Genomic DNA, 27423 nt, shown 5'->3' with positions numbered 1-27423 from the left:
GATCTCTTCCCTCTCCTTCGAATGAGGATTTATTTAGGCCCACCGTTGCCAGCTCTGTGACCCATCCATTTGGTCGGGAAGATGCCAGTCATGCATTCAAAGCTATGACCATCCATCCATCCCTTTGGCATCTGTTCCTTGCCCAGGGGAGTTGTGTTCCTCTCTTTTCCTGCTCCGACTGATGTGACGTTAGGCTGAAAACATAAGTCGGACCAAAAGCCCTTATGACAATTTCTCAATTCTTAGTTCCTCAGTTCGAGGAGGCCCCAAAACATAAGTTCTCTTCCATTGAGGGACATCAGAAACCTATGCCTCTCGTAACCAAGCTGCTGTTTGTTGAGAAGGAGAATGAAGTTTTGGAACAAAATCCTGTCCTTCTGTGTTGCCGACGGTCATAAAACGTAGGACTTTGGAGTCATCCTTTTCGGTTTTTCAGCTTGGAAAAGTTGCAGAACTCTGAGATGCATGGGATGTATCTACAGTGTAAGATTAATGCAGTTTGGCACCACAGCTCCATTCAAAGGAATGCTATGTGTTGTAGTTGGGCATTTACTATATGCAGATGATATCGTATTCTTTGTAAAGAATGCTCAAGACTTTTGTCAAGTGATAACAACAATAATGAATGCAAATTGACAACACTTGAACTATGATGGCTCAATGTTACGGAATCCTGGGAGTTGCAGTTTTCCAACGAGAGCTGGAGCCTCACCGAACTAACACTCCCATTATTCCATAGCATTGATGAGTCAGGGCAATTCTAGTGGTGTCGATCTGCATTTCCGATTGCAGTTGTCATTTGATAAAGTCTTGAGCAGTGGTTCTCAACCTGGAGCCCCCAGATGTTTTTGGCCTACAACTCCCAGAAATCCTAACAGCTGATAAACTGACTGAGATTTCTGGAAGTTGTAGGCCAAAAACATCTGGGGACCCCAGGTTGAGAACCACTGGTCTTGAGCATTCTTTACAAAGAATACTATATCATCTGCATACAGTAAATTTCCCAACTACAACTCCTAGCATTCCTTCGCATGATGTCAAAGTGTATTAGGTATGCAGATGATACATTATTTGCAGAAGAGGTCAAACTACAACTCCTGGGATTTCAAAGCACTGCATGATGGCAATTCAAATAGTGTGAAATTGCATCTAATATCAGAGCCATGGGCAAACCTTTTAACTTGGGGGCCACATGGTGGTTGGAGTGGGGTGGGTGGGCCGGGAGGAAAGAGGTTCTCCCCAAGCCCCCTCCCTGCCTTTTCCTCCCCTCCCTCTTTTCTTTCAAAGGCAGAAAGTGAAGGAAAGATGGGAAATGTTTGGATCCCAAAAGGGTTAGCCTTGGTCAGGATGAGATGGTGGACGGGAGAGAAAAAGGGTTTCCATTAGACCCCATATTACTTACTCCTGATATAGAATCCTAGAATCCTAGAGCTGGAAGAGACCCCCAAGGGCCATCCAGTTCAACCCGCTGCCATGCAAGAAGGCACAATCGAAGCACTCCCAATAAACAGCCTCTGCGGAAAAGCCTCCAGAGAAGGAGACTCCACCTCACTCCCAGACAGTCTATGCCACTCTCCAACAGCTCTTACTTTCAGGAAGTTCTTCCTAATCTTTTCAGTTGAATCTCTTTCCCTGCCATTTGAACCCATTGCTCCCTTGTGCCCTGGTCTCTAGAGCAGCAAAAAGTCAGTTTTCTCTCTCCCTCCTCCTCCTCTTCCTCAATGGGACACCCTTGAAATCTTGAAACATGGCTCTCATGTTCCCTCTCTACCTTCTCTTCTTCCAGCTAAACATCTTCCAGGACGAAAGGAGGAAGGAAAAAGTGAAGGATGGAAGAGAAGGATGGAAGGAATGAAGGGTGGAAGGGAACAGAGGGAGGGAGTAAATACAAAAGGGATGGATTGATGTATGGACGGAAGGAGAAAGAGAGAGAGGGAAGGAGGGAGGAAAGAGGGAAGGAAGGATGAAAGGGTAGAAGGGAAGGAGGGAGGGAGGCAGAAAGAGGGAGGGAAAGAAGAAAGAGAAAGAGGGAAGGAGGAGGGAAAGAGAGAAGGAAGAAAGAGAAAGAAGGAAGAGAGGAAAAGAGAGGGGAGGGAGGAAATATAAAAGGGAAGGAAGGAAGGAAGGAAGGAAGGAAGGAAGGAAGGAAGGAAGGAAGGAAAAACAGAAAGAGGGAAGAAGGGAGGAAAGAGGGAAGGAAGGATGAAAGGGTAGAAGGGAAGGAAGGAGGGAGGGAGAAAGGGAGGTAAGGAAGAAAGAGAAAGAGGGAAGGAGGAGGGAAAGAGAGGAAGAAGGAAGGAAGGAAGGGTGGAAGGGAACGAAGGGAGGGAGGAAAGATAAAAGGAAAGGAAGGAGAAAGAGAGAAGGGGAAGGAGGGAGAAAGGGAGAAGGAAGGATGAAAGTGAAGAAGGGAAGGATAGAGGGAGAAAGAGGGATGTAAGGAAGAAAGAGAGAGAGGGAAGGAGGGAGGAAAGAGAGAAGGAAGGAAGGAAGGGTGGAAAGGAATGAAGGAGGGAGGAAAGACAAAAGGGAAGGAAGGAAGGAGAAAGAGAAAGAGAAAGAGGGAAGGCGGGAGGAAAGAGGGAAGAAAGGATGAAAGCGTAGAAGGGAAGGAAGGAGGGAGGGAGAAAGAGGGAGGTAAGGAAGAAAGAGAAAGAGGGAAAGAGGAAGAAAAGAGAAAGAAAAGGAAGGAAGGAATGGAGGAAGGGTGGAAGGGAATGAAGGAGGGAGAAAAGACAATAGGGAAGGGAGGGGGAGAAGAAAGAGAAAGAGGGAAGGAGGGAGGGAGGGAGGAAAAAGGGAAGAAAGAATGAAACCGTAGAAGGGAAGGAAGGAGGGAGGGAGCAAGAGGGAGGTAAGGAAGAAAGAGAAGAGGGAAGGAGGAAGAAAAGAGAAAAAGAAAGAAGGAAGGAAGGGTGGAGGAAAGACAAAAGGGAAGGAAGGAAGGGTGGTAGGGAATGAAGAAGGAGGAAAGACAAAAGGGAATGAAGGAAGGAAGGAGAAAAGGGGAAGGAGGGAGGAAAGAGGGAAGGATGAAAGCGTAGAAGGGAAGGAAGGAGGGAGAAAGAGGGAGGTAAGGAAGAAAAAGAAAGAGGGAAGGAGGAAGGAAAGAGAGAGGGAAGGAGGGACAGGATGGTGTGAGAGAGGAGAGCCTGAGAAAAGAGCCCAAATATCATATAACTTCTAGAGAAGGCTTGAGATCTTGAGACCTTGTCGAATTACAAATCTCAGGGTTCCATTGCCTTGAGCCATGGTGTCAAACTTTGCAAAGGATGCTTACCAAACTAAACTTACTGAAGGATACATAATAAACATAATAAAGGGTATTTAACAAATGTGCAATTCTCTCGTTGCATTGAGCCATGGCAATTCAGATGGTGTCAAACTGCATCACTTCTACTGTGCACATGCCCACTTAGTAAAGGATGCTTAACAAATGGATGCTGAATCCAGATCAAAATATTTCTCTGCCTCTCTCCTCATGATCAAACCTCCCATTTTTCACCCCTGGAAAGACCAGAGCAGTCGTGATCTGCCTTTTAATTGTGGAAAGGTGGCTTTCCACCAAATCTTGACCTGGCGACGGGTTCTTCTCCCCAATTTAGAGGCCCGATTGTGACTAATGAATGCCGTGTTTCCATGATTATACTGGCGGTGAACAAACAGTAGTAAGCTGCTAATGTAATTGGGAGGTATGTGTTAAATACAAATCTGGTAATTGCTACGTTTCTCAGGTCTCCTAGCAACTCCTTTGCTCTCCGGGGAGAAAGGGAGAAAAGTACAGTCCCGGATCCCAAGAAACCAAGCGATTGTTTGAGAACAATGGCAAGGAAAACCAGAAGAACCAGAGTGCATCATTGAATGAATGCCGCTCGACCCTGCTTGACCTGCCATGGCTCCATGCTATGGAATCTTGGGAGTTGCAGTTTGCCCAAGCCCTTGCCAAACTGCAACTCCCAGGTTTTGGCACCATGTTAGGGGTTGATCTGCCTTTGTTAGACAGTGTAGATATGCCCTATGACTCATTGTGCATAATGCGAAACAATCATCTTTAATTCTCCCCGGGGATGCGCTTGCCCATCTGTTTCCTTTTATCCTTCCAAAGAAGAAATGTCGCCTCGGGGAATAATAAACGGGGAAGAAATATGGGTTTCTTCCTGCCACCGTTCCACTTTCTGCCCTCCTTGCTGCAGTAGGATTTCAAGGTAGAGGGCAGAGAAGACCTGGGAGGACAAATCGGATTGATCCCAGAAGTGTGTCTTTATACCACAAATGTCGAATTCATAGCCCGCAGTCCGAATCCAGCCCTTTGTGTCCTTTTATGTGGCCCTCCTCCATATGCTCGACTAAATCCAACTCCTGTCCTCCTCATCATTAGACATCATGACTAGATGTTTTGATGTTTTTATCATCCTTGTGGGAGGCTTCTCTCATGTCCCCGCATGAGGAGCTGGAGCTGATAGAGGGAGCTCATCCGCCTCTCCCTGGATTCGAATCTGCGACCTGTCAGTCTTCAGTCCTGCCGGCACAGGGGTTTAACCCACTGTGCCACCGGGGGCTCCATCAAATCATCCGGGCATCCCCTGGGCAACGGATGCAGATGGCCAATTCTCTCACACCAGAAGCGACTTGCAGTTTCTCAGGTCGCTCCTGACACGACAAAAAAAAAATCATGACTAGAGCTGATGGGAGTTTGGATACATTCACATCTGAAAGGCTAGAATTCATTCTGTTTAATCCGGATTTTGGGCTTTGGATTGAGATGCAAGGCTTGTGGATAGGATGCCTGGCTTTAATATGTCCTTTAGGTTTTCCCCAACCTCAGAACCACAAGGGCTGTTGGGTTGTAATTCCCATTACCCCTCAGAAAATTATCAAAAGGGATGGGAATTGGCACTGAATAACATTTGCCCAAATTGGGTAAAAGAGCACCAACCACTATGTAATAATAATAATAATAATAATAATAATAATAATAATAATACACTCAGTTCTTGTGGGTTTCTTCGGGCTATATAGCCATGTTCTAGAGGCATTTCTCCTGACGTTTCGCCTGCATTTATGGCAAGAGGATGCTTGCCATAGATGCAGGTGAAACGTCAGGAGAAATGCCTCTAGAACATGGCCATATAGCCCGAAAAAACCCACAAGAACTGAGTGATTCCAGCCATGAAAGCCTTCGACAATACATAATAATAATAATAATAATAATAATAATAATAATAATGTTGACCCTCTGTATCCCCAGATTCTCCATCTGTGGATTCAATGGTCCTCTGATGGCAACCATAATCAGGTTGATGTGGCCCTCCATGGAAATGAGTTTGACATCCCTGAACTACACACTAGAATTAATGCATTTTGATCCTGGGACTTGTAGTCTGGCGAGGCACCAGCATCTTGGGTAGAGCAAGCTCAAGAATTTGCAAGTTGCACTGAAGGGCCACTTCTCTAAGAGCCTCCAGCTCCTCCAGCACAATTGGTCATTGTCTGGTGGCATTTGAGCATTACCTTGCCCTAGCGCAGCATTTCACAACCTGGGGGTAGGGACCCCCGAGGGAGTCGTCAGGGGGTTTCAAAGGGGCCACCAAAGAACATAAGAAAACATGTATTTCTGATGGACTTAGGAACCTCTTTGGCAGAGAAGGCTATCTGCCTGTCCTTCTCTTCCTTTTTGGAAGCATACGGCTAATCCTCCCACCAAAAGCACTCCTTCTGCTGTGATTGGCCAGCCTCTCAGCCAAGGGGAGGGCTGTTTCTGAGACTCAAATGGGGAGGGGAGAGCAGGCATGTCCAGCGCATGGCAGTGTGGTGCACATGTACAGGCGAGGAAGAACATGTAAGCCAGTCCCTTCAAGACATGAGGGTTCTGTGTGGGAAGTTTGGCCCAATTCTATCGTTGGTGGGGTTCAGAATGCTCTTTAATTATAGGTGATCTATAAATCCCAGCAACTACAACTTCCAAATGTCAAGGTCTATTTTCCCCAAACTCCCACCAGTGGAGTATTTGTGCCAAGTTTAGTCCAGATCCATCATTGTTCAACTCCACAGTGCTCTCTGGGTGTAGGTGAACTACAACTCCAAAACTTAAGGTCAGTGCCCATCAAACCCTTCCAGTATTTTTTGTTGGTCATGGGTGTTCTCTGTGCCAAGATCGGTTCAATTCCACCACTGGTGGAGTTCAGAATGCTCTTTGATTGTAGGTGAACTATAAATCCCAGCAACTATAATTCCCAAATAACTAAATCAACCCCCCCCCCCCGCCCCCCGCAACCACACCAGTATTCAAATTTGGGTGTATCGGGTATTTGTGCCAAATTTGGCCCAGTGAATGAAAATACATCCTGTATATCAGAGATTTACATTACGATTTGTAACAGGAGCAAAATTACAGTTATGAAGTAGCAACGAAAATAATTTTGTGGTTGGGGGTCACCACAACAGGAGGAACCATATTAAGGGGTCATGGCATTAGGAAGTAGATCCATCCAAAGAAGGCACAAGACCTTGCCAAATTACAACTCCCAGGATCCCATTGCATTGAACTATGGTTCCTAAACTGTTTCCATATTTCATTCATTCTACAGCGTAGATGCACCCAGATAACCTTATGGGCCTTGGCAAACTACAACTCCCAGGATCCCATTGCATTTTGCCATGACTCTTAAGGTGGCACTATAGCATGAAGCCAAACTGCATTACTTTAACAAGGTAGGTGCACTTTGGATTATATCACGAACCAATGCTGCAGAACTCCTTTGCTTCATATGATAGCCTGGCTTTTCAGAGGAACCTCATAGGGTCAAATCAGGAGACACTACAGGTCCCGTGCAAGATCTTAGCTCGTAGTTTTTAAAATGTTTGAGCAGGAGGCAAATGAGAGGAGAAAGATGACAGATTAAGTCTCGTCTCAGTGACATCCAGCCAATTTGTGAATGCCGCGCAAAGCGGAGATGGTAGCCCACAAATGCAATTTGGTTAATGTTAAATAAATGGATCTGCGGCTCTCTTGGCAAACGTTTTTGTTTTATGTGCACAAAGGGGGACATTCTCCACCTCTCAATAAAATGCCATTGCTTTATTTTGAAAAACGAGGCCAGCAAAGAAACACGAGTAATGAGGCCCGGTGCAGAAAGTTTCGGGAAAAGCGTAGACGCTGCAAAGAGGAACTCTTTCTTTTATTAAATCGACACCGAGAACACTTTGACGGAGGGAGCCGTTCCTTGACGACCTTTCCCTTCCTCCCTCTCAGGAGAAAGGCCTCATTAAACAATATCTCCCCCTCATTGTTAATACATACACAGATTTATAATTAGAAGTAAGACCTTGTGGACCTAAGTCCTGTATTAAAAACATGTAGTTGGCATTCTGTGTCACCATTTTGGATATGGAACTTAGATGCATTTACACCGGAGAATTAATGCAGTTTCACGCTACTTGAACCACCACGGCTCAATGTGATGGAATCCCGGGGATTGTAGTTTGCACTCTAATGCAATTCTATGGTTGACTTCCATCAGATGTTGACCCCAGAATTGTGCTGGAGGACCTAGAAATTTCTCTCCAGAGATCTCTAGGTTCCCCAACTCAGTTCTTAAACCCATCTTCACCATGTGGAGGAAGTTCACTATACACTTCTCTAAAAACCTCTAGGTTAGTGGTTCTCAACCTTTCAAATGCCACAGCCCCTTAATACAGATCCTCATGTTGTGGTGACATCAACCATAAACATGAAATAAATGTATTGATTTACTTATATATTTACTGTATTTATATCCCACTCTTTTCACCCCGTGATGTCCAAGTACTGGATATCCAGGTCTGCAGGATTGGAGGAAGGGGGGGGGGAGGAGGCAAGGTCTCTCAAAGGGTGGTGGAGCCTGGCCTGTGGGAGAGAGAGACCCCAGACAGCCTGGAGGACTGTGTCTCCCTCTGCAGGACACCCATGCGTAGTTGGCATGGCTGGTTTTAGGAGCAGTGAGGAGAGAGAGGAGGGGAGCAAGTAAAAAATGGCAGTACACTGTGGGAGAAGGGAAGGCTGCTCAGCTGGCAGTTTGGCTGGCAGAGGAGGCCCGGCAGACATGCCGGGGAGGTGGAGGAGGTGGGGCCAAAGGAGGTGGTGGCACGACCCCTCACAAATTGCAGATCGACTCCTCTAGGTGTCGCGACCCTTAGTTTGAGAACTGCTGCTCTAGGTCCTCCAAAATATTCCTATGGCCAACTTCCTCCAGATGATGAATCATGTAAAAGGAAAGAGGAGTGGGTCATATAGGGAACCCCCAAAAGGGGTTGAAGTTGACTTTTGCATTTGAAGATATATAAATATGTGAGAGGAAGCCACAGGGAGGAGGGAGCAAGCTTGTTTTCTGCTTCCTTGGAGACTAGGACATGGAACAATGGCTTCAAACTACGAGAGAGTTTGAACATGAGGAAGAACTTCCTGACTGTGAGAGCTGTTCAGTAGTGGAACTCTCTGCCCCGGAGTATGGTGGAGGTTCCTTCTTTGGAAGCTTTTAAACAGATGCTGGATGGCCATCTGTCAGGGGTGATTTGAATGCAATATTCCTGTTTCTTAGCAGAATGGGGTTGGACTGGATGGCCCATGAGGTCTCTTCCAACTCTTTGATTCTATGATTCTAAGATTCTGAATTCAGCTTGATGGCTTTCCGTTAAAAGTCTCCATAAGCCAAATAGTGCTGAGCTTTGTACTAACCAACAGACCAACTTCTGAGCCTCTTGAGATTTATCTCTTGTTCCTCTTGGGATAAATACCCCATAACACCAAGACACCGCCAATCAAGTGAAAAGGAAAGGCACGAGGCTACCTGGGGAACCCCAAAAGTTGATCTTAGGGCTTGATGACCCTGAATTCCAGCTTTATGGACCTCTTGCACCTCCTCTGTGCCCAACTTTGCTCCTTTCTGTTGCCTTCATCTTCCATCCCAATTAACATCTGCTTCAGCAAAGTTAAAAGCCGACATCACCAAACATTTGCACTGGACCAGATGCTTCTTTCTGCTTGTACTTCTTTATTCTTGGGGTGCATTTTCCATTCATTGCCATGGAAAATGAACTAAGAGGTTGTCGAGAAAGAGCTATGCTTCGTTAACCAAAGCATTTTGCTGACCTTTCTCTGGATCCCGTTCCAACCTTTCTCCGAACGGCTTCTTCGAGTTTGGCATGATGTCAGCCTTGGCTTTGGGTAGACCTTAATTGAATTAAGTTTTCAAGTATTTTGGAACCGTTAGAAAAAGCAAATCATTCATCCCCTGTCCTGTCGATGGCTTGGAAGTCCTCCCTGGCGAGATTCCCATTCTTTTTCAAAACGGAATGGATCAACCATTACTCAAAAGGCCCTTTAGCCAGAAAGGAGGGTTGTCCAGGCAAAGAGTGGCAAAAAGTAACTTTTCCACACTTCTTTTCTCCATCTTGATGTATGAGTTGAGTCCTTTCTTTCAGAAAGAAAAGTGAGAAGTTGCTGTTCTTGGTTCTCACAATGGATTACTGAGGGCCATTCCACACATCCCTATATCCAGGGGCGGCTCATCCATTACGCAAAGTAAGCGGTCGCAGTATACTTTTTTTTTGCCAGGGGTGCAGAGGCACCTCTGTAAATGCCCCTTGACCACCACTTGAGGAGCGCCCCCTCGGCTCACAACAACCCTAGCAGTCCGGGGGAAGCCTCGGCAACCCATTACGCAAAGTAAGCATTTGCAGTATACTTGATTTTGCCCAGGGGCACTCTTGAGGCGCTCTTGGGGGAAAACAGACATTGACATATGCGAGTTGTAGTTACTGGGATGTATAGTTCACCTACAATCAAAGAGCATTCTCAACTCCACCAATGATGGAATTGAACCAAATATGGCACACAGAACTCCCACGACAAACAGAAAATATATATCAATGATTGGTTGGGGGAGGGGGGCAAAATACTGTTTGCTTATCGTTGAAAATTACCTAGGGCCGCCTCTGCCTATATCCCAGAATATCTAGGCAGAAAATCCCACAATATCTGCTTTGGACTGGGTTATCTGAGTCCAGACTGCCATACATCCCAGAGAATGTGGGATTTTCTGCCTTGATATTCTGGGATAGAGGGCATAAACCAACGATATTTGGTCTTTCATCACTGACCCTAAATGCAGCTTGGGTCGGATGAGACAATAGTCTCTCAATGGAGAGACAGCACAACAAAGGAGTTTGAGGATGGACTCTGGAGACCTGAGTTTGAATCTCTGCTCAGCCATTGAAACCTATTGAGGTTTTTTTTTCATATCAGGAGCAACTTGAGAAACTGCAAGTTGCTTTTGGTGTGAGATAATTGGCTGTCTGCAAGGACGTTGCCCAGGGATGCCCAGATGTTTTGATGTTTTACCACTCTTATGGGAGGCTTTTTTCATGTCCCCACATGGGAAGCCGGAGCTGACAGAGGGATCATAGAATCAAAGAGTTGGAAGAGACCTTATGGGCCATCCAGTCCAACCCCCTGCCAAGAAGCAGGAATACTGCATTCAAATCACCCCTGACAAATGGCCATCCAGCCTCTGCTTAAACGCTTCCAAAGAAGGAGCCTCCACCACACTCCGGGGCAGAGAGTTCCACTGCTGAACGGCTCTCACAGTCAGGAAGTTCTTCCTCATGTTCAGATGGAATCTCCTCTCTTGTAGTTTGAAGCCATTTTTCCGCGTCCTAGTCTCCAGGGAAGCAGAAAACAAGCTTGCTCCCTTCTCCCTGTGGCTTCCTCTCACATATTTATACATGGCTATCATATCCCCTCTCAGCCTTCTCTTCTTCAGGCTAAACATGCCCAGCTCCTTAAGCCGCTCCTCATAGGGCTTGTTCTCCAGACCTTTTATCATTTTAGTCGCTCTCTTCTGGACACATTCCAGCTTGTCAATATCTGTCTTGAATTGTGGTGCCCAGAATTGGACACAATATTCCAGGTGTGGTGTAACCAAAGCAGAATAGAGGGGTAGCATTACTTCCCTAGATCTAGACACTATGCTCCTATTGATGCAGGGAGCTCATCCGTGCTCTCCCCAAATTTGAACTTCAGTCCTGCTGGCACGAGAGTTTAACCCATGACACCATTGGGGGATCCATTGGGTAAACCTGGCTAAGTCACATTCTCTTGGTCTCAGAGAACAACAAAGCCAAAGTTCCGCAAAATCTCTCCAAGAAAATCCCAGGATTTTCAGGTCACCAAAAATCAGAAGCGCCTTGAAGGTCCTTGAAAGTTACGAAGTCAACAAAGAGTCGAATCTCGGCCATGCATTCTCCCTCCCACACCACCATTTTATTCTTGTGTTATTGATTATATGGTTTAATTTTAAATGGGGAGAATTTGCTCAGAAACTTCCCACTTCCTTACCCGACCTAAAACGACTTTTCTCCTTTTCTCCCCAAGACAGATAAAATGTTCTTTTAAGACGTTACTTAATTTCCGGTCGTCTTGGCAAGCTGAGACGAGACTACAAAAAAAAAGAAGTCATATTTTTTCCTTCCCTTGGTTCATTTTTTATTATTATTATGATTTGAAAGAGATTAATTTTGACATTTTTGCTTTCCTCGCCTTGGCCATTACCATATCAAAGGGCTGCCTTGCCGCCGCTTGTTCGCGATAAAAAAAACCCCCGCAGCCTTGTGTGGTCTTGTCCGCTTTGTATCAAATGCTCACAATAGGCCCAACCTTGAATAATTTGCTGTCCGTTTGGCTAATTAGCATACATTAATATTAGCAGCCAGGTGAGGATTGGCCATGTGGTTGGCAATCAGTGAGTTGAGCTGATAAAAGAGTCGCAAAAGGGTGCAACATAGTTTGTCAAAGTTACTTTTTTTGGGTATTATTTGCACCTTCTGTTGGAAAGAAAGGAACAAGGGGAGCAACGAGTGCCAAAGTTCCTTTTTGAAAAAGTTACTTTATGCCAAAGTTACTTTTTGAAAGATCAGTATCTTTCATTGGAAAGATAGTGCCAACGTTCCTTTTTGACAAAGTTACTTTATGCCAGAGTTACTTTTTGAAAGATCTGTATCTTTCGATGGAAACGTAGCAACAAGGGGAGCAACTGGTGCCAAAGTTACTTTTTGACAAACTTACTTTATGCTAAAGTTACTTTTTGAAAAATATGTATCTTTTGATGGAAAGATAGCAACAAGCGGAGCAACTGGTGCCAAAGTTACTTTTTGACAAAGTTACTTTATACCAAAGTTACTTTTTGAAAAATCTATCTTTCAATGGAATGATAGCACCAAAGTTCCTTTTTGACAAAGTTACTTTATGCCAGAGCTACTTTTTGAAAGATCTGTATCTTTCGATGGAAACATAGCAACAAGGGGAGCAACTGGTGACAAAGTTACTTTTTGACAAAGTTACTTTATGCTAAAGTTACTTTTTGGAAAGTCTGTATCTTTTGATGGAAAGATAGCAACAAGGGGAGCAACTGGTGCCAAAGTTACTTTTTGACAAAGTTACTTTATGCCAAAGTTACTTTTTGAAAAATCTGTATCTTTTGATGGAAAGATAGCAACAAGGGGAGCAACTGGTGCCAAAGTTACTTTTTGACAAAGTTACTTTATGCCAAAGTTACTTTTTGAAAAATCTGTATCTTTTGATGTTAAGATAACAAGGGGAGCAACTGGTGCTAAAGTTCCTTTTGACAAAGTTACTTTATGCCAAAGTGACTTTTTGAAAAATATGTATCTTTCGATGGAAAGATAACAAGGAGAGAAACTGTTGCTAAAGTTACTTTTTTGGTGGAAAGATAGCAACAAGAGGAGCAGCCAAAGCCAAAATTACTTTTCATCACAGTTACTTTTTTTTTGGCAAAAGCATTACTTTTTGGTGGGAAAATAGCAGCAAATGGTGCCAAAGTTACTTTTTCCCAAAGTGTCTTTTTTTTTTTTTTTACAAAATCTGTACCTTCCAGTGGGAGATACAACAAGGAGAGCAACTGGTGCCAAAGTAACTTTCTGTGGAAGTTACTTTTTGCACAATCCTTTCCTGCTAGAGAAAGGAAACAGCAAAGAGAGTAACTTTCCTCCCATAACAAGAAAGGTTTGGAAAACCACACTGTTTTCAATGCGGATTGGCAGCATGGGATTAAATCTGTGCAAAATGGGCACATGGCTGTTTTGCGTGAAAAAACAGCATTTTCTGCACAAAACCCAGCATTTTCTGCAAGGGAAATTATATTGCAATGCAAAAATATTATGCCCTGTATGCTTTCTGTGCAGAAAATGTTATTTTCGCTAAAAGCCAACCACATGCGAGTGCTTATTTCTATTGTATTTGAATATTTTTGCATATTTTCTCCATCTCCAAAAATCCCAGTATCACAATAGAGATGAATACCAACCCATCATCGAGGAACTTCATGCTAAGACAAGAGTTTCATTGCCTTTTCATATATTTGAATCTGGATGAGTGTGCAATTTCTCCCTCTTATTCAGAGACCGAAAAGGAAAAAAGCACAAAACAAAATCATGTCGACGTTTGCAGAATGCCTTTCCTAATTTATGCAAGTGTTTGCATCTGTACATCTCTCTGTGTGTATTTCGGTTTTGATGGCTGCTGCTTTTTTACCATGGAGAGATTGAGGGTTGCTGTTTGCAGTGCAGGTTTAATGATGAATAATAACTCCAGCGGCTCATTTATTCCAGAACTTATTTGAAGTCCTCGGCTTTTCCTTTCCTCTTTCTAGTACAAAATAGGAAGAACATATGGCACCGAAAAAGAAACGCCGTGCATTAAAATCAGCCTCGGATGTTGGGCGGAGGGTAGCCGCCTAATGGATTCTGACAATTAGGAATCCCATTAAAGCCCATCAAGCCACATTGAATTTGTGGGAAACTGGGAACAAGTGCAACGTCTATACTGTACAGTTAATGCAGTTTGACACCACTTGAACTGCTATGGCTCAGTGCTACTGAATCCTGGGAGTTGTAGTTTTACAAGGTTTGCACCTTCTTCTGCCAAGGAGTGCAAACTACAACTCTCGGGGTTCCATTGCATTGAGGTAAAGTGGAATTTGACCGCATTCATTTAACAATCTAGATGCATTTGGAGAGACCAGGGGTTGAACTGTGCAAACTACAATTCCCAGGATCCCATCACATTGAGTTAACGTGAGATCTGACTGTATTCATCCCACAGTCTAGATGCACTTGGAGAGACAAGGATTTGAATCTTTGGGAGCTGTAGTTTCAAAAGGTTAAAGAGAGCAAACTACAGTTTCCAGGATCCCACCATATTGAATTAAAGTGAGATCTGACTGTATTCATCCCACAGTCTAGATGCACTTGGAGAGACAAGGATTTGAATCTTTGGGAGCTGTAGTTTCAAAAGGTTAAAGAGAGCAAACTACAGTTTCCAGGATCCCACCATATTGAATTAAAGTGAGATCTGACAGCATTCATCCCACAATCTAGATGCACTTGGAGAGACCAGGGTTTGAATTCTTGGGAGATGAAGTTTCAAAAGGTCAAAGAGTGCAAACTACAATTCCCAGGATCCTATCACATTGAGTTAATGTGAGATCTGACTGCATTAATCCCACAGTCTAGATGCACTTGGAGAGACAAGGATTTGACTTTTTGGGAGCTGTAGTTTCAAAAGTTTAAAGAGTGCAAACTACAGTTTCCAAAATCCCAACACGTTGAGTGAAAGTGAGATCTGACTGCATTCATCCCACAATCTAGATGCACTTGAAGAGACCAGGGTTTGAATCCTTGGGAGTTGTAGTTTTGAAAGCTCAAAGAGTGCAAACTACAATTCCCAGGATCCAGTTTCCAGGATCCCAACACATTGAGTTAAAGTAGGATCTAACTGCATTCATCCCACAATCTAGACGCACTTGGAGAGACAAGGGTTTGAATCCTTGGGAGTTATAGTTTTGAAAGGTCAAAGAGTGCAAGCTACAATTCCCAGGATCCAGTTTCCAGGATCCCAACACACTGAGTTAAAGTAGGATCCGACTGCATTCATCCCACAATCTAGACGCACTTGGAGAGACAAGAGTTTGAATCCTTGGGAATTATAGTTTTGAATGGTGAAAGAGCGCAGACTACAATTTCCAGGATCCCATCACGTTGAGTTAATGTGGCATCTGACTGCATTCATTCCACAATCTAGATGCACTTGGAGAGACCAGGGTTTGAATCTTTGGGAGTTGTAGTTTCGAAACGTCAAAGAGTGCAAACTACAATTCCTAGGATCCCATAGCATTGAGCCACAGCAGTTCAAGTGATGTCAAACTGCATTAATTCCACAGTGTAGATGGATTCCAAGTAGAAGGGGTAACCTATGGTTACATGCGTTGGGTCCAATCCTTTCCCATGAAGAACAAATGTTTGACAATCTCAACAAATCTCAACTATTTGCAACAAGGTTGAGAAAAAAGGATCCCTTTGAGATAATCACTGAAAAAATGCACGGTGTTATCAGCTTTGCCGGATAAGAGAAGAAAGTAATTGCCTTGCTTTGGGCATCAGCAAATCCACTCACCAATGTGGAAACAGCCTCCTGCTTTTCTTCATTGAAAGATGATATGCATAACATTCCAGGTTGAATAGTTGTAGCTCCAGGTCAATAAATAGATTATTTGATTATTGGGGAACCCTGTTGGAAAGAATTATGAACCAAAAAGAATTCTGAGCAATTTTATTGATGTATTCTTTGGAAAAATATGTTTTTCCTCGTATTTTCTCTCTAGAGTGCAAAGGATGCTTATCTCCACATCTTCATCCTCTTCAGATCCACCTGCGTGAGAACCAAAATATACATTTCTTCCAATCAAGTTGGACCCTCGATTTGCCGTCACAATCCCCCAATTTTGGGGAGATTTCTAGAAAAGGGAATTATGAAGAGTTTGGAAGCATCCATTGGACCAGAAATACAGGCCATCATTGGAGTGTTTAGTGGAGAGAATGGGCTTACACATGACCTTTGGATCCTAGTTTTGTAGGTTCAAGCTCTCTCTACATATCTATATATACATACATATATAGGATAAAGGTTTCCCCTTAACATTAAGTCTAGTCTATCCAACTCTGGGGTTAGTGCTCATCTCCATTTCTAAGCCAAAGAGCCGGCATTGTCTGTAGACACCTCCAAGGTCATGTGGTTGGCATGACAGCATGGTGTGCCATTACCTTTCCACCAGAGCAGTATCTATTGATCTACTCACATTCGCATGTTTTTGAACTGCTAGGTTGGCAGAAGCATGCAAAATGTGAGTAGACCCAGGTTCAAAACCCTGCTCCCTAGTTTTGAAGCTGGATCTACTCACATTTTGCATGTTTTCTGACAAACTGCTAGGTTGTCAGAAGCTGGGGCTAATACCAGGAGCTCACCCCGCTCCACGAATTCGAATCACCAACCTTTCGGTCAGCAAGTTCAGCAGCTCAGCAGTTTAACTTGCTGTGTCACCAGGGGCTCCTACATACATACATATATAGATAGATAATATACATACATATATAGTTAGATAATAATTCTCTGTGGTTTTTAGGAAATCCTTTCCCAACAAAACCTTTGTTGTTTTCTTCTCCAATTCCGCAGTCCCCAGACTGATACAAACTCTACCTGTTTATGCAGCCCCCTCGACAGTGACATTTTAACTCTCGGAAATGGCATTTGAAAAGGATGTCAAAAGAAATGTTCAAAATGTGAGTAAATGGGACTAAATTGCCAATGCGCTTTTGGTCCATGTTGACTTGGAGGTCGGGTCATAGAAGGCGTACTAGAAATACTTGAATGAAGGAACGAGTCAATAGCACACCAGGGTGCCTAATTTTACTTTTCTTTTTTCCCTCTTAAACCTTTGCATGAAAGCCCATGTCCTCTTTGCTATTCAGACAGTTGGGATTTCTATGAGGAACTGAAATGCCAGCCTTTGAGAATGCCCTTTCCGACGTCCCTTCAACGCCTTTTGTCCTAAAACCGGATGCACCCATTTTTGTTGTGCAATTTGGAGGAATAGGTTCTGGCAAACCCTCTGTTGTAAAAGAACGGACAGTGAAGAGGGCTATCTGTGGAGAAGGGCGGAAAATAGGAAGCCTCGTGGTCACATAGCCTTCTCCTCCTCTTCCTCCTCTACGTAGAATCATAGAATCAAAGAGTTGGAAGAGATCTCGTGGGCCATCCAGTCCAACCCCCTGCCAAGAAGCAGGAATATTGCATTCAAATCACCCCTGACAGATGGCCATCCAGCCTCTGTTTAAAAGCTTCCAAAGAAGGAGCCTCCACCACACTCCGGGGCAGAGAGTTCCACTGCTTAACGGCTCTCACAGTCAGGAAGGTCTTCCTCATGTTCAGATGGAATCTCCTCTCTTGTAGTTTGAAGCCATTGTTCCATTGCGTCCTGGTCTCCAGGGAAGCAGAAAACAAGCTTGCTCCCTCCTCCCTGTGGCTTCCTCTCACATATTTATACATGGCTATCATATCTCCTCTCAGCCTTCTCTTCTTCAGGCTAAACATCCCCAGCTCTTTAAGCCGCTCCTCATAGGGCTTGTTCTCCAGACCCTTGATCATTTTAGTCACCCTGCTCTGGACCCATTCCAGCTTGTCAATATCTCTCTTGAATTGTGGTGCCCAGAATTGGACACAATATTCCAGGTGGGGTCTAACCAAGGCGGAATAGAGGGGTAGCATTACTTCCCTAGATCTAGACACTATGCTTCTATTGATGCAGGGCAAAATGCCATTGGCTTTTTTTGCCGCCACATCATATTGTTGGCTCATGTTTAACTTGTTGTCCACGAGGACTCAAAGATCTTTTTCACACGTACTGCTCTTGAGCCAGTACGTCTTCCTTTTCTCCTCATTATTTTCCTTCTCTTCCTTCTTCCTTCACTTCTCCTACCTTCTAATCCAGAGGTTCCCAACCTGTGGTCCCTGGAACACCAGTGGTCCACAAGAATTAGTATATAGTCTGCGGCATCACTCTTACTACATTGTTGCAACCAGAGCGACTGGACATGCGAAACCCTCTTATAGTGCCAAGGCTTATTAAATATGGTTTTCTGTGGGCGAGCAGATGGTAACTACTAGATGGCATATGTTCTGTATCAAAAACTAGATGTGGCCTATCCAATTTCTGAATCAGGGCCCCAAATAAGCAAACCGAATTTAAAATTGACCAAAAATTGATTTGTAACCCTTTTAGTACTAATTTTGGAGAGTGGTGCCTGGTCAAAGTAGTTCCTGGTCAAAAAAAGGTAGGAACCACTGTTCTAATCCTATGTTGCTGCTGCTTCCTCCTCCTCCTCCTTATTCTTCTTCTTTCTCTTGTTCTCCCCCTCCTTCACTTCCTCCTTCTCCTCTTCTCCTCCCACCCTCAGCTTTTCCTTGTCCTCTCTGCTCCTCCCCTTCCTCCTTCTTTCTCCCCCTGCTTCCCTTTCTTGCTTTTTCTCCCCTCCCCCTTTATGTTTTGTCATTCCTTTTGTTCCTTTCCTCCTCCACTGTTCTCTTTTTCACCTTCCTCCTTCTTCCTCCTCCATCTCTTCCTTCGTTGTCTCCTTATTCTCCTCCTCCCTTCTCTGTTTCCTCCTCCCTCTCCTTCCATTTCCTCATTCTCTTTCTTCTTTTTCTCCTTCTCTCCTTCTTCTCCTTTCCTCCTTCTCCTTCTTCCATCACCCCTCTCTCTTCTTTTATCTCCTCCTTCCTCTGCCTCTTCTTCTTCCTCCTTCTCTACTTTCAACATCTTTTTCTTTATCTCCTCCTTCATCCTCCACCTCTTCCATCCTTGTCCTCCTCTTCTTCCTCATCCTTCCTTTCCTTCCATCTTCTCCTCTTTCTTCCTCCTCTTTTCCCTCCATTTCCTCCTTTTCTTCCTCCTCCTCCTCTACTTTGTACTCCTTTTCTTTTGTCTCCTCTTTCATCCTCCACCTCTTCCATCCTTGTCCTCCTCTTCTTTCTCCTTCTTCTTTCTCCTTCTCCCTCTTCTTCCATCTCCTCCTCCACTTTCTTCCTCTTTTTCCCCTCCATCTCCTCCTTTTCTTCCTCCTCCTCCTCCTCTATTTGTATTCCTTTTCTTTTGTCTCCTCTTTCATCCACCTCTCCCTTCCTTGTCCTTGTCTTCCTTTCCTCCACGTCTTCCTTCCTTGACTTCCTTTTCCTCTCCTCCTTCTTTTTTTGCTCTTCCTCTCCCTCCTCCTCCTCCTTTCCTGCATTTCTCTTCCATTTCCTCCTAGAACATCATGGCAGTTGTCCTTTCAGAGTTTGTCGTTCAGGCCAAAACCCTGGACCACCTTCGTTGCCCCTCTGACTCCAAAGCCACCGTCTGCTCCTCCCAAACCTTCCTTTCTGCCTATGTGATTTGGCCATAAGTGGCTCCCTCGTCATTCCTGATGGAAGAAGGAGAAGGAGGAGAGGAGGCGAAGGAGAGGAGGAGGAAAAGGGCTCAACTTTGTCTCCTTCGCTGTGACATTTGCGCATGCCCCTACAATGGATTGGGACACATCCATAATGCATGAGGGACCTGTCAGAGCCATCCATACATTATTCATCGCAGGTGATGAATAATTTAAACCCCGCACAATAAGGGAGGAGGAGGAAGCCATAGAGTCACAGAGAGCTCAGGCTGGAGGTGAACCCCAAGAATGTTCTTCAGATGATGTTCTTCAAACTCCGATTTCATGCTCAAGGCCCAGTATTGGTGCCAATGCATCGGATAGATCCGGGATAAATTCCGATGGAAACCGGAAAGCCATCTTGATGACCTTTTTCCAAGATAGCTGCACATGTGTGCACTCGAGAGATTGCTTATGCACGGTGCTATTAGCTTCTCCAAGCGCTGTGCAAATGCCAGCTTTGTTTAGAGGGTTCCTGACAACAAATAGAATCAAATATTTAACGGTATCAATTATCCAGAGGAACGAGAAGCGGCTAATGCGGGAGTTGGCTCCGGTTCAGTTCTGGGTTGGCTCCGGTTCAGGTTTCGGACACTGCAAAGCGATTGCATTCAACAGTATCGAATGGTTAGACTCAACAGTGAATTAATAGGATTTTCTTGGCAAGGGGAGAAGGTTTGCCATTGCCTTCTCTATTGCTATTGAACTGAAAGGTTCGACACCACTTTAAGAGCCGTGGCACAATGCGATGGGATCCTTGGGAGCTGTAGTTTGCACTCCTTGTCAGAGAAGGCTCAAAATCATACAGAACCTCAACTCCTTCCAACTCTATGATTTCAGGATTCAAACTCATGATTTCCAAAAACATCACTTGTTAGTTTCTAAAGGTTCATCTGCATCACAGTTTGACAACACTTTGGCATAGCTCAATGCTGTGGGAGTTGTAGTTTTAAAGGCCTGGAACCTTCTCTGCCCAAAAATGCCTCATAGAATCAAAAAATGATACAGTTGGAAGAGATCTCATGGGCCATCCAGTCCAACACCATTCTGACAAGAAGCAGGAAAATCACATTCAAAACACCACCCAACAGATGGCCATCCAGCCTCTGTTTCAAAGCCTCCAAAGAAGGAGCCTCCACAACACAGAGAGTTCCACTGCTGAACAGCTCTCACAGTCAAGAAGTTCTTCCTCATGTTCAGGTGGGATCTCCTTTCCTGTAGTTTGAAGCCATTGTTCCATTGCGTCCTAGTCTCCAGGACAGCAGAACATAAGCTTGCTCCCTCCTCCCTATGACTTCCCCTCACATCTTGATCCATGGCCCTCATCATGTCTCCTCTCAGCCTTCTCTTCTGCAGGCTAAACATACCCAGCTCTTTGAGCCACTCCTCATAAGGCTTGTTCTCCAGACCCTTGCTCCTTTGAGTCGCCCTCTTCTGGACACATTCCAGATTGCAAATATCTTCCTTCAATACTCTATGCCCATTTCCTGCATCTATCAAAAACTACATCAAAACGAAACTCACCAAACTACAAATCCCAGGATTCCATAGCATTGAGCCATGGCTATTAAAGTGGCATCAAACTGCATTAATTCTGCATTACAGACACACTTGCTATTCCACGTATTGACTAAACATTTCAAGCTCTGTGCAAATGCCAGCTTTGTTTACAGATTTGCTGGTGCCTCATGTGTTGTTGTTGTTATTATTATTGTATTGCTGAAGGCTTTCAAGGCCGGAATCAATGTTATTGTGAATTTTCTGGGCTGTCTGGCCATGCTTCAGAAGCATTCTCTCCTGACGTTTCACCCACATCTATGGCAGGCATCTTCAGAGGTTGTGAAGTCTGTCAGAAACTAGGCAAGTGGGGTTTACATATGTGTGGAATAATGTCCAGGGTGGGAGAAAGAATTGTTTGGTCGAGGCAGGTGTGAATGTTGCAATTGGCCACCTTGATTAGCACTGAATAGCCTTTCAGCTTCAAGGTCTGGCTGCTTACTTCACAGCATATTGTTTGAGAACACAGAAATGCTGGACCACTCCAACAACCACCATGTCAGACTATGCAAACAAGCCATTGCAATCCACAAGCATGTGGACAATTTCAACAGAAAGGAGGAAACCATGAAAATGAACAAAATCTGGCTACCAGCATTAAAATGTCTAAAATCAGGACAGTAAATAAAGAGGAACACTCAGAAAACAGGGGAATTCCAGACAGGAAACAATCAGGGCCAGCTAACACCTCCCAGCAAAAGACTCCCCCAGGCAGGAGGCAGCCAGGCTTTGAAGCTGCAAGGCTATTCAATGCTAATCATAGTGGCCAATTACAACATTCACACTTGCCTTAAACAGACAAGAGTTCTTTCTCCCATGCTGGACATTATTCCACAGACAGATAAACTCACAACCTCTGAGGATGTCTGCCATAGATGCAGGCGAAACGTCAGGAGAGAATGCTTCTGGAACATGGCTATACAGCCCAAAAAACTCACAACAAGCCATTATTATTATTATTAGGTTGTTGTAGGTGTTTTGGGCAATAATAATAATAATAATAATAATAATAATTACAACATTTATACCACTTTTTCTCTCTTCAAAGGGACTCAAGGCACCAAGCTACAACTCACAGAGTCCTGTCACATGGAGCCACGGCAGTGACAATATAGCATTGTGGGTCAATGCCATTGATCCAATGGTTCTGCCGTAATGGGGACAAGCAATGGCCTTATTCGGGATAGACTTATCAATGCCCAATGGGCATAGGTCATTTGAGGTTATTGGGTCGCTGTATAATTTAATAGGAATCATTCTCATCTGCTCCACCCAGATCGATATTCCTAGCATTTCCGCTCCATCCAGAGGCCAATGATTCCAGATGTTTGCAATAACAAGGAGCAGCAGCCGACAGCGCTCTCCGCGGCGCAAAGAATATTATCAAAGGGGATCGCTGTCAACGCTAATGAAGGCAGGTGATTATGCAAATTCTTTCAACATACAGGTAAGCAGAACAGAATGGCTCGGAATTAATTGGCAGGCATCCTGTGGACGCAGCGAAGACACATTCAACAAGGTCCCCCTGAATTCCGATTAGAGAAGATCGTCCACAAACAAGGCTGTGTGGCAATACATTTTATTCAAACCAATCTGGAGAGGATAATTCAAGAACGATCGCTGGGAAAGCAACTCAGTACCTCCAAATCTGGAAGAAGCTGTGTGGTGGATGTTCTGGTATGGCTGTACCAGGAGCTCCAACTTTATTTGCTTTGTATTGAGTGTTTGCTTGCAGGCCAAGGTTTCAGGGTCTCTGCAGATAGGTGGCTTCCTTTGGTTGCAGTCATAGGGCAAGTCACCTGTCCATCGTCGTTAAGTTTTGGTCCCGCCCCTTGCTCAGGGCAATTGGGAAGGGAAGGGAGCCATTTTTTAGTTAGTCTTAGCAAGGAAAACTAATGTACAGTGTGCAAGCTTCCCCTGTACAAAAGCTTCAACCCTTAAGACTTTCCGGGGGAAAACAGTCTTAAGAGCCTCCAAACATTTCCAGGAAAACAGCCCTAAAGACCAAAGCACTCCAGCTGGAGAACATCTTAGCCTTTACTGGTAGGTCCACTCGGCGTTCGAGGCGCAATTCGACCCAGTAGCGGAGCACACATCAGCAAGGGTTAGATTACAGTCAGCCTGGGAGAAGTTGAAAAGGGGACTTTCCTTTAAAGTAAAGAAGAAGTTATTGAAGACAGTTGCCTGTCCTTCGTGGGCAAGTTTAGGAAGCTACCAGTTGTATAAAAGCCTGGAATCATTTGTTTAGCTTTATTGAAGACAAGAGAAGTTTCTGTTTGATTCTTTATTAATAAAAGACTTTGTTATACTTCACAAGCCATCTAAAGATCATTCGTGGTGGAAAACCTCTGAGAACTTCTCCTTGGCCCCCCTGGCTTCCCGCTGGGCAAAGGTTGCACGTCCTGTTCTAAAGACAATTATTTACAGGCCCAGCGCACGACAGAACAGTGGAGGCTCCTTCTTTGGAGGCTTTTAAACAGAGGCTGGATGGCCATCTGTCAGGGTGCTTTGAATGTGATTTTCTTGCTTCTGGGCAGAAAGGGGTTGGACTGGATGCCCATGAGGTCTCTTCCAACTCTATGACTCTATGATTCTATCCTTTTCTTTGGATGAGTCCACACTGCAGAATTAATGCAGCTTGACACCACTTTTGCCGGCTATGGAAATCCTGCTAGTTGTAGTTTGGGGAAGCAAAGGGCCCTGCAAACTACAATGCCTAGGATTTCAAAGCATTGAGACATGGCAGTTATAGCCCTGCCAAACTGTAGTTAGAATCAGGCAAAGAAGGGCCAAGGACTTTGCAAAACTGCAACTCCCTAGATTCCATACCATTGAGCCATGGCAGTTATAGTGCTGCCAGAGTGCATTCATTCAATAATGTAGACCCAGCCAGAGAAGGCTCATGCCCTTGCAAAACTACAACTCCCTGGATTCTAGAGCATTGAGCCATGGCGGTTATAATGCTGCCAAAGTGCATTCATTCTATAATATAGAACCAGCCAGAGAAGGCTCAGGCCCTTGCAAAACTACAACTCCCAGGATTCTATAGCATTGAGTCATGGTGATTATAGTGCTGCCAAAGTGCATTCATTCTATAATATAGAACCAGCCAGAAGAAGGCTCGTGTCCTTGCAAAGCTACAACTCCCAGGATTCTAAAGCATTGAGCCATGGCAGTTATAGTGCTGCCAAAGTGCATTCATTCTATAATATAGAACCAGCCAGAAGAAGGCTCATGCCCTTGCAAAACTACAACTCCCAGGATTCTATAGCATTGAGCCATGGTAGTTATAGTGCTGCCAAAGTGCATTCCTCCTATATTTATTTATTTATTTACTTTGCTTGTATACCGCAGTTTCTCAGCCCGTAGGCGACTCAACGCGGTTCACAACATAGCAAAAACAGTCATAACAAAATAGCAATAAACGATTTAAAAACCATGAAAGCACAAAATACAGTAGTGGCACATCAATAACAACACAACAACGTCTCGTAACTAGAATCGTGATCCAATTCGTCTTCTATAATTCCGTTCCTATATTCATCATATTCATTGCACTGTTTATCTGAATGCCTTTTCAAACAGCCAGGTTTTTAGCTTTTTTCGAAACACCATTAACGTCGGAGCTGATCTTATGTCCATGGGAAGGGCGTTCCACAGCCGAGGGGCCACCACAGAAAAGGCCCTGTCCCTCGTCCCCGCCAGCCGTGCTTGTGATGCAGGCGGGATCGAGAGCAGGGCCTCCCTAGAAGATGTTAGAGTCCTGGTGGGTTCATAGGCAGAGATACATTCGGATAGGTAGCTTGGGCCTGAACCGTTTAGGGCTTTAAAGGCCAACGCCAGCACTTTGAATTGAGCCCGGTAGCAGATCGGCAGCCAGTGGAGCTGGTGCAGCAGAGGAGTTGTGTGCTCCCTGCGCTCTGCTCCTGTTAGTATCATGGCTGCCGAGCGTTGGACTAGCTGGAGCTTCCGAGCCGTCTTCAAAGGCAACCCCACGTAGAGAGAACCAACCAGAAGAAGACTCATGGCCTTGCAAAACTACAACTCCCAGGATTCTATAGCATTCTATAGCGATGCACTGCTATTCATTAATAAAATCTCAAAACATCAGAAAGAGAAGAATTACACTTTCAAGTCCTATGCAATCTGGGATTTGTAGTTTGCCGTGTAGATGCACCCTTTGCAATCTGACGTCTTGCAAATTCGTGTGTGTGTGTGTGTGTGTGTGTGTTTACTGCACCTGAATCTTTCTCGATCTCTGGACGAGCAAGTCTTCTGAAATTTCTGCAGACTTTTGACATTTTATTTGCCTCACTATTAATCACAAGACAGGATATATATACGTGTGTGTGTGTATATATATATTGCAAAAAAGAACTTAACCGTTGCAATGGGACAGAAAGAAGGAATCGTTTCCATTATCCTTGCGTCCGATTCCAATCAGCAGAAGTCATTGGGGGAAGTAATAGCTTCAGCCGCCTACTTTCTGCTTTTCTCCATTTATAATAATTAGATCTTAGTGTCAGTTTTGTACTTCTCTCCTTTCGATGCTAATGAAGAAAATAATAACAGGGCCTCGGACGCTGATGGTCCTCCTTCCTTGCTCTTTGGACTATAATTTCAATTTTTCCGAAGACAGATGAGGCTAACTTTGCAGAGGAGAAAAGTCCATTTCCCTCCTTGGATATAGATGAGCCTCATTCCATAATTTGAATTAAATATGAAATGTGTTTAAAGGACCGCCTTCCTTAATTCTATTTTCATCTGGCAAATTAGATTTGCAATGAATGAAAATGGCAGAGATAGATAGATAGGCAGAAATAATCTTTGAACTTGGGAAAAGCCACCCATTCGAAGCTTAAGGTGAATCTACATTGAGGAATTAATACAGTTTGATACCACTTTGATTGCCATGACACAGACCTATAGGGTTTGGGGATATGTAGTTCAGTGCACTCTTGGGCAGAGAAGATCACAGGCCTTGACAAACTACAACTCCCTGGTCTGCATAGCTTTGTGGGGTCCTGGGATTTATAGTTTGGTGAGGCCCCAGCACTAAAAATCCTTGCAAAACGACAACTCCCAGGATTATAGAATCATAGAACCATAGAGTTGGAAGAGACCTCATGGGCCATCCAGTCCAACCTCCTGCCAAGAAGCAGGAATATTGCATTCAAAGCACTCCCTACAGATGGCCATCCAGCCTCTGTTTAAAAGCCTCCAAAGAAGGAGCCTCCACCACACTCTGGGTGGTGGAGGCATAACATTGTGGAAATCCTGGGATTTATAGTTTGAGGAGGCCCAGCACTCCAAAGCCTTACAAAACTACAGCTTCCAGGATTGCATTGTATTGTGGAAATCCTGGATGGATAGTTTGGTGAGGGCCAGCACTCCAAAGCCTTACAAAACTACAGCATCCAGGATTGCATCGTATTGTGGAAATCCTGGGATTGATAGTTTGGTGAGGCCCGGCGCTCCAAAGCCTTACAAAACTACAGTTTCCAGGATTGTATCGTATTGTGGAAATCCTGGGAAGGATAGTTTGGTGAGGCCCCTGCACTCTTGGTCAAATACACCCACAGGCAAACTACAACAAAACTACAACTCCTGGGGTGGGGGGCATGGCAATGTGGAATCCTGGAATTTATAGTTTAGTGAGGTATCAGCACTCAAAAGTCTTCTCAAACGACAACTCCCAGGATTGCATAGTATTGTGGACTCCAGGGATTTACAATTTAGAGAAGCCCCAAGCATTCTTGGGCAGAGAAGGCCATATACTTTGAGGAACTACAACTCCCAGGATTGCATAGCATTTTGGAATCCTGGGTTTGATAGTTTGGTGATGCCCCAGCACTCATAGAATCATAGAGTTGGAAGAGACCTCTTGGGCCATCCAGTCCTAGAAGCAGGACAATTGCATTCAAAGCACCCCTGACAGATGGCCATCCAGCCTCAAAGCTTCCAAAGAAGGAGCCTCGACCACACTCCAGAGCAGAGAGTTCCACTGCTGAATAGCTCTCACAGTCAGGAAGTGGGCAGAGAAGTCCACAAACCCTGAGAAACTACAACTCCTGGGGTTCCATGGCGTTGTGGCACCAGCACTCAAAGGCCTTGCAAAACTACATCTCCCAAGATCGCCTAGCATTGAGTCATGGCAGTTCAAGTGCCAAGCTGCATTCGTTCTACAGTATTGCATTGCAGCCGGCGACTAAATATCTCTCGCCTCACTCCATCGGAAAGTTAATTATTGGACTCATCTGAGCCTATTAAGAAGCCGGCACCCGTTAATTTGCACCAAGCCTTCCCTTTGGCGGTTCTTGATGACAAGATGTGAACTAATACAAGGGACTTCTTGAAATCCTGTCCCGAAGGTGGACATTTAGATGATAGAAATACGGCACAATCGTTTTTAGGAAACCAGAACATAGTAGAACATTAAGCAAAAACTCTCCTGCCCACTTGTAATCCCCTTTATGTGTCAAATTCCCAAGGGCTCAAGACCTTGGGAAACTA

Source organism: Anolis sagrei, chromosome Y, assembly GCF_037176765.1.
Source record: "Anolis sagrei isolate rAnoSag1 chromosome Y, rAnoSag1.mat, whole genome shotgun sequence".
NCBI lineage: Eukaryota > Metazoa > Chordata > Lepidosauria > Squamata > Dactyloidae > Anolis > Anolis sagrei.
This window is presented reverse-complemented; position numbering follows the sequence as displayed.